Source organism: Myxocyprinus asiaticus, chromosome 13, assembly GCF_019703515.2.
Source record: "Myxocyprinus asiaticus isolate MX2 ecotype Aquarium Trade chromosome 13, UBuf_Myxa_2, whole genome shotgun sequence".
In the NCBI taxonomy this organism is placed as follows: Eukaryota; Metazoa; Chordata; class Actinopteri; order Cypriniformes; family Catostomidae; genus Myxocyprinus; species Myxocyprinus asiaticus.
This window is the reverse complement of record NC_059356.1, coordinates 50,664,894-50,672,733: the sequence shown is the minus strand read 5'-3', so window position 1 is coordinate 50,672,733 and position 7,840 is coordinate 50,664,894. Positions and strand designations below refer to the sequence as shown.

At 46.5% G+C, this 7,840-nt stretch overlaps 1 long non-coding RNA gene across 1 annotated transcript; it reads right to left on the bottom strand.

Annotated features, from left to right (window-relative positions):
• Positions 1-2,512: 2,512 nt before the first annotated feature.
• LOC127450549 (uncharacterized) lies at positions 2,513-7,087 on the bottom strand. Its single transcript, XR_007899004.1, has 3 exons — positions 7,034-7,087; positions 2,743-2,836; positions 2,513-2,648 (listed from the first exon to the last, which is right to left on the bottom strand). It is a non-coding gene; the product is annotated as an uncharacterized LOC127450549 (long non-coding RNA).
• Positions 7,088-7,840: the final 753 nt, after the last annotated feature.

Below are 7,840 nucleotides of genomic sequence, written 5' to 3'. Positions count from 1 at the left end.
ATATGACAAATGACCTGAGATGTTGTTTCAGAGTCAAGTACTATATATAATGATTAACCCCTGAACATGGATCCGTTGAACTGCGTACAATCCTCACGAGCCGAGACTCGAACTCGGTTCACACTTGAGTCATCAGCACCATATGTCATGAGCTCTGTCTGCTTGGTGAAGGCTCCGACAGATTCCTGCACCGGTTGAAGTGAATCACATCTCTCAGCCTCAGTATCTCTGTAAGAAACAGATCGAATGAAATACATGTAATTAAATGAACAGCAGGATTATCTGTTTTATGATTGAACTGAAGCATCACGAGTCTGTTTCATCTGTGAAATCTTCAAGTGATGACTCTCTCAGTTTGAGATTCACTCACCTGTTCTCTGAATCGTCACACACGGCCCTCTGAAAACAGCTGACAAGAGATAAAAACATAGTATTCATCATAGTATTCTTCATTTATTCAGATTGCTTTAACAGTATATTGCAGTGAACATCAGTATGTCTATTTGTCATGATATGATCAAGATTGAATGCAGGTCAGTCTCATAATGGTGACATCACTGCAGTGACTTTTTCCCACCACCATCATCATCATCATCATCATCAAAACATCCTTGTCATGCCGTTCTCACCTCAGTTTAGTGGATTCTGTCATAGCCTTGGCAATCTTCAGATTTACTGCATGTGTTTAACCTCAATGTTACATTATACTTATTCGTTTAGTTACATTATATTATCATATTGATATTTTAGATCCTCTAACATAACCTCATCCCTAAACTTAACTACTTATACAGGATTTTGTCTAATCTAAATGCCTGCTACTTTTGTATATTGGATGATTATGAATGCAGAAATCAAAGTGCTCATTTAAGTTGCAAATATATGGCAAAAAAACTTCTGTAATTACTGTAAATGTGTGAGAAAAATGTGTACCTGTGTCATGTATTTCTGCACATGCAAATACTTAATATTTAAAATCATATTAATGTCTATGTCATTTGCTGAATTACAGTTGTTGTTCATTATAATAATAACTATAAAAGCAGTATTCATACAAATTTAATAGAATTTGTCCATCTGCTCAACAAAATCACACAGTGATGTCATTCTGAGGTTTGGTAGCTTCTTACAACAAATCAAATCCACTGCGAGCACACCGACTGTTCACAATGACTGCCACAAGGACACATGCGACAGTCGTGTCTGAACGTCGGAGACAGTGAAAAGGCGGCTTTTATCATATTCATTCATATGACTTTTCATGAGATCAGGTTGAATTTGTCATCAGACTGTGTTTAATGACTGAACTACAGTAATACAGATCTGTCAACACTTACTGTAGGATCTTTTTACACAGCACGAAACAAACAAGGGACCGACCAGTATTGGTAAAACACACAAAATCCAGAACAACTGACCTACTGGAACAATTAAAAGAATAAGTCAGCTCATCTTGACATACAATGACACAATAAAATCAAATGATCTATGTAAAAACAATAATACAATGTAATCAAGCAAAACTACATGTTTAAATATCTTTAAGTTACTGATCTTCAGAGATAACACAGAAATGAACAGTTAAAGACGAGTGTGTTTTTAACTGAGTGTCGGTGAGCAAGAGTTATTTCATTTAAACTTAAACACACACACACACATGCACACCCACCCACACACACACACACACACACACACACACACACACTCATGCACACACAAACACACACGCACACACACACACACACTCATGCACACACGCATGCACACACAAACACACACGCACACACACACACTCACACACATTCTCACACACACACAAACTCATAACTGGATATTTTTTGTCATCAAAACTAAACCTGTTCTGACACAAGGAGTGTTTTATTCTCAGTCTTTCAAATGAAAAATCATTAGTCATTATGAAGAAACATTTCTATCATCTCTCACACACATCATCTGATCTCACCTGATGTTGGTGTCACTGCAGTTTCATTCCACGCTGATAAAAACACATTAAAAATCATCATGAACAACAGAAGTTTCAACTAAACAAAGAGTTTCAGCTGCATCAGAACACACTAGATCAATGTATAATATCACTGTAAACATTATGATCATCACACTCACCTCTGTATGTGGTCTGGTGTGTGAACTGAAATAAAAGATTCATTAGAACATCATTTCTACTGTTCATTAATGTTTCATTGATTACTTAATGCTGTAAGAGTTTATTATGTTTAGTGTTGTGATGTACTGCATTAATATTCAAAGAGAAGAAGAAAACAGAATCATCCTTTGTTAGGTTTCTTATGCTGTGATTTTCAGATGAATGAGATAGTGAATTACCCCTGAAGTGTGACAGAACATCTCATAATGAAGTTTCTGCACACAGTGATTGATGATGATTCTGTCAGATGATACAGCAGTCACAGGTTCAGTCCATCTGTTATATGATGGAACTGCTATCACAACACCATCCTGTTCACAATCAAACACAATTACATCACGTTTCTGTCTCCATGTGAAGAACTAACTGAGAAACACTCATCATCATCAACTGTGTGCACCAGGACTGATCACAATCAAACACAATTACATCACGTGTCTGTCTCCATGTGAAGAACTAACTGAGAAACACTCTTCATCATCACCTGTGTGCACCAGGACTGATCACAATCAAACACAATTTCATCACGTGTCTGTCTCCGTGTGAAGAACTAACTGAGAAACACTCTTCATCATCACCTGTGTGCACCAGGACTGATCACAATCAAACACAGTTACATCACGTGTCTGTCTCCATGTGAAGAACTAACTGAGAAACACTCATCATCATCACCTGTGTGTACCAGGACTGATCACAATCAAACACAATTACATCACGTGTCTGTCTCCGTGTGAAGAACTAACTGAGAAACACTCATCATCATCAACTGTGTGCACCAGGACTGATCACAATCAAACACAATTACATCACGTGTCTGTCTACATGTGAAGAACTAATGTCATGGTTACTTGTGTAACCTCCTTTCCCTGATGGAGGGAATGAGACGTTGGTGTCGATGTAGTGACACTAGGGGTCACTCTTGGGAGCCCGAGACACCTCTGGTCTTTGATAAAAGGCCAATGAAAATTGTCGAGTGGTATTTGCATGCCACTCCCCCAGACATACGGGTATAAAAGGAGCTGGTATGCAACCACTCATTCAGGTTTTATGCTGAGGAGCCGATATAAAGTCCGGTAGTTCAGCGTTGTGGCAGGAGGGATACAAAGTCTCGTTCCCTCCATCAGGGAACGGAGGTTACACAAGTAACCATGACGTTCCCTGTCTGTCACTCACTTGACATTGTGTCAATGTAGTGACACTAGGGGTCCCATATACGAAACGCCACAACTGGGTGAACTGTGTTACATGAACTGGCGGTGTGTGGTAGGCAGACTACTGTGTGCCTCATAGCCAGCACACCAGGTCGATACGTAACCTCCCCCAACATAGTTATGAGTGTCGAACGGCCCTTTTTGGGGACAAGTCGACTACCCAAAAGATAGAGACAGGCTTAACCGGTCATGCAGTCGTGGCCTCTTTTCCCCTTCTTTTTTTCCACTCCCTAAAAAAGAAGGGGGATTAACTGAGTGGGCCGCCAGGTCTAGTCAGGGGGTGTCCCTCCCAAGGGGAAGACACCACGGAGACCACACCTTGCCCAAACAGAGGGGGGGATATTTAAGTGGAAGAATACATCACATGGTCTTTCCAACCATGTGGAGTGTCTTCAAGGTAGATCCTGCCCAATGGGGGAGGAGTTACTACAAACATGGAGACTGGGGCAGAGGGGCTCTGCCCAAGGAAGATGCAGTTTGCCAACAGGGAAACGAACTAGTGGAAGATATATATCGCATGGGGTTAGCCTTACAGGGAACCCCCACATGCGGAGCACCTACCCCAGAACAGGACTCTTAATTAGCATGTGTACTGGGCCGGCAGCGATTCTCTCCGAAAACTCGACTGCCACAGGGCTCGGAGGAAGTCAGCCAGGGAACAAAGTTTATGAACACTACTGGGAATTAATAGCGCACGTCTTCAGCTCCAAGGGAGGTGGAAGGCGCTATGTGCAAGCGATACACCTTGCCAGCTATCCCTGGCTTATCCGCTTGTGTTGCGTGCCACTATCTGGGACGAAACCGGTTCCACCCGGAGGATGTAGAACCTTGCAAAGATGTTTCCCAGCCCACTGCTCTGCAAATGTCTGTTAGAGAGGCACCTTTGGCCAGGGCCCAGGAAGCCGTTACACCTCTGGTAGAATGGGCTCGTAGCCCTACCGGGGGCGGCATGTTCTGGGCGAGATATGCCATAGTTATGGCGTCAATGAGCCAGTGGGTGATCCTCTGCTTGGAGATAGTGCTTTCTTTCTGCTGTGCACCAAAGCAGACAAAGAGCTGCTCAGAGATTCTAAAGCTCTGCGTGCGATCCAAATAGATGCGTAAAGCGCGCACCGGACACAGCAATGACAGGACTTGGTCTGCCTTCTCCTGGGGCAGCACTTGCAGGTTCACCACCTGGTCCCTAAAAGGGGTGGTGGGAACCTTGGGCACATAGCCTGGTCGGGGTCTCAGGATCACGTGAGAGTAACCCGGACCGAACTCCAGGCACGTTTCACTGACAGAGAATGCTTGCAGGTCACCTACCCTCTTGATGGAAGTGAGCGCAGTCAGGAGGGCAGTCTTCAAGGAGAGTGCCTTAAGCTCGGCTGACTGCAAAGGCTCAAAGGGGGCTCTCTGTAGACCCTGAAGGACTACGGAGAGGTCCCATGAGGGAACGAGGCGCGGTCTGGAGGGATTCAGCCTCCTGGCGCCTATTAGGGACCTGATGATCAGGTCGTGCTTCCCTAAGGACTTACCGTCGACTGCGTCGTGGTGTGCTGCTATGGCGGCAACGTACACCTTCAAGGTGGAAGGGGACAGCCTCCCTTCCAGCTTCTCCTGCAGGAAGGAAAGCACTGATCCGACTGCGCATCTCTGGGGGTCTTCGCGTCGGGTAGCGTACACCACTTAGCGAACAGACGCCACTTAAAGGCATACAGGCGACTCGTAGAGGGTGCCCTAGCCTGAGTTATCATGTCTACCACCGCGGGTGGTAGACCGCTTAGACCTCCAGAGGTCTGGCACCCGCGCCCAGACCTCTGGAATCTCCATGTCTTGCCCCTGGACGGGACGTGGAAGATAATTTTTTAAATTATAATTATAAATGATAAATTATAAATTATCTTCCACGTCCCATCCAGGGGCAAGACATGGAGATTCCAGAGGTCTGGGCGCGGGTGCCAGAGGGTGCCCCGTCCCTGAGAAAGAAGGTTCTTCCTCAGGGGAATTCGCCAGGGGGGAGCTGTCGCGAGGAGTGTGAGGTCCGAGAACCATGTCTGGGTGGGCCAGTAGGGTGCTACCAGGATGACCTGCTCCTCGTCCTCCCTGACCTTGCACAGGGTCTGTGCAAGCAGGCTCACTGGGGGAAACGCATATTTGCGTAGGCCAGGGGGCCAGCTGTGCACCAGTGCGTCTATGCTGAGGGGAGCCTCGGTGAGGGCGTACCAGAGCGGGCAGTGGGAAGATTCTTGGGAGGCGAAAAGGTCCACCTGTGCCCCTCCGAATCGACTCCAAATCAGTGGACCACCTGAGGGTGTAGTCTCCACTCTCCCCTGAGGGTAACCTGCTGTGACAGTGTGTCCACTGTAGTGTTGAGGTTGCCTGGGATATGAGTGGCTCGCAGCGACTTGAAGTGCTGCTGACTCCAGAGGAGGAGACGGCGGGCGAGTTGTAACATACAACGAGAGCGCAGACCACCTTGGCAGTTGACATATGCTACCATTGCCATGCTGTCTTTCCGAACTAACACATGCTTGCCCTGGGTCAACGGCCGGAACCTCCAAAGGGCGAGCAGAATTGTCAACAACTCAAGGCAGTTGATGTGCCAATGCAGTCACGGGCCTGTCCAGAGGCCAGCGGCTGCGTGCCCATTGCAAACAGCACCCCAGCCCGTTTTGGAGGCGTCTGTCGTGACCACGACGTGCCTGGAGACCAGTTCTAGAGGAATACCTGCTCGTAGACACAGCTGAGGCTTCTGCGTCCGACTGGACAAGCCCGCTCTCCGATGCTGCGCTCAAGAGCTCATCGCCTTCGCGGGCTCTGAACAAGAAGCCAGACTCGCCGTGAGACGAGCCGGCGAACTCATCCGGAAGCCCGACTGGGGCAGACGAGCGTGCTGGGGAATGGGAGGTCCGCGGGGGGATACCCGGAGGAGACGATCCCATTGGGGTCCCCAAATCACCCCCAGTGCTAGCCACGCTGGCCTCATACCCGTAGGTAGAAGGACCGAGGCGGGGAGCCACTGGGGTGGCTTGCTTTCTTATGAAAGCAAGCCATGACCGCAACATTGCCATGGTCATGTTCTCACAGTGAGAACATGAACCATTCACAAATGCTGCCTCTGTGTGGGTGCGCCCAGACACGAAAGACAGCGATCATGACCATCCGAAGTTGAGAGATAACGACCGCAACCAGGAATAACACACAATCAGAAAGTCATCTTTAAAAAGACGCATCTTTAAAAAGACATTCCGTGTGTGCGCTCTTTTAGAGAAATATATACTCTTTTAGAGGGGAAAAGCTCTTTCAGAAAATATACTCTCTAGTTTTTTCTGCCGAAGCGCCCAGGGGTGTTCTCTGCAGTGCACCAGTGCAGAGGAGGGAGAAGCCGCTGAAATGTGCCGTCAGATCCAGCAGAGGTGAATGAACAGTAGTATTCAGCTCAATGAGCATGACCGTTCGGCTCCAAAGAGAAAATCTGAATGAGTGGTTGCATACCAGCTCCTTTTATACCCGTATGTCTGGGGGAGTGGCATGCAAATACCACTCGCCAATTTTCACTGGCCTTTTATCAAAGACCAGAGGTGTCTTGGGCTCCCAAGAGTGACCCCTAGTGTCACTACATCGACACAACATCGAGTGAGTGACAGATAGGGAACTGAGAAACACTCATCATCACCTGTGTGCACCAGGACTGATCACAATCAAACACAGTTACATCACATGTCTGTCTCCATGTGAAAAACTAACTGAGAAACACTCATCATCACCTGTGTGCACCAGGACTGATCACAATCAAACACAATTACATCACGTGTCTGTCTCCATGTGAAGAACTAACTGAGAAACACTCATCATCACCTGTGGGTACCAGGACTGATCACAATCAAACACAATTACATCACGTGTCTGTCTCCATGTGAAGAACTAACTGAGAAACACTCATCATCATCACCTGTGTGTACCAGGACTGTTCACAGTCAGGATTCTGGGTTTGATTCAATATCACAGATGATACTATGTACACAAACCCCACAGCAGTCTGAATCTGTCCACACGTCACATTGATATTCTCCATCATCAAACTCTGAAAATAAAAGAGAAATATTTTAAAATCACATTTGAACCACAAAAGAAATGATTGAATGTGAAATTATTGTATAACAATTCTCTTGCAATTCATTTTTAAAAGTGTGAGAAAATCCATAAATCCAAAGAGTTATGATGTTTTGCAGGTAAGATTATTAATGAATTATGACTTCAATATGGGTCTGTTCCTTACACAAAGCAATCATATGTCCTCAGGAGACAGGGTGTGCTGCCGCTCCCATGGAGCCATCACATTCTATTCACACTTGTAGGAGAAGAAAGAGGGGTGGGAGGGTTCTCTCCATGTCCTGCCTTCTCCCGGCCACAGAGGCCATGCCCCTGCCACCAGCATTCCCAGCCCTGGCTACGAAGGCCAGTGGTCTCATGGATCTCTCCA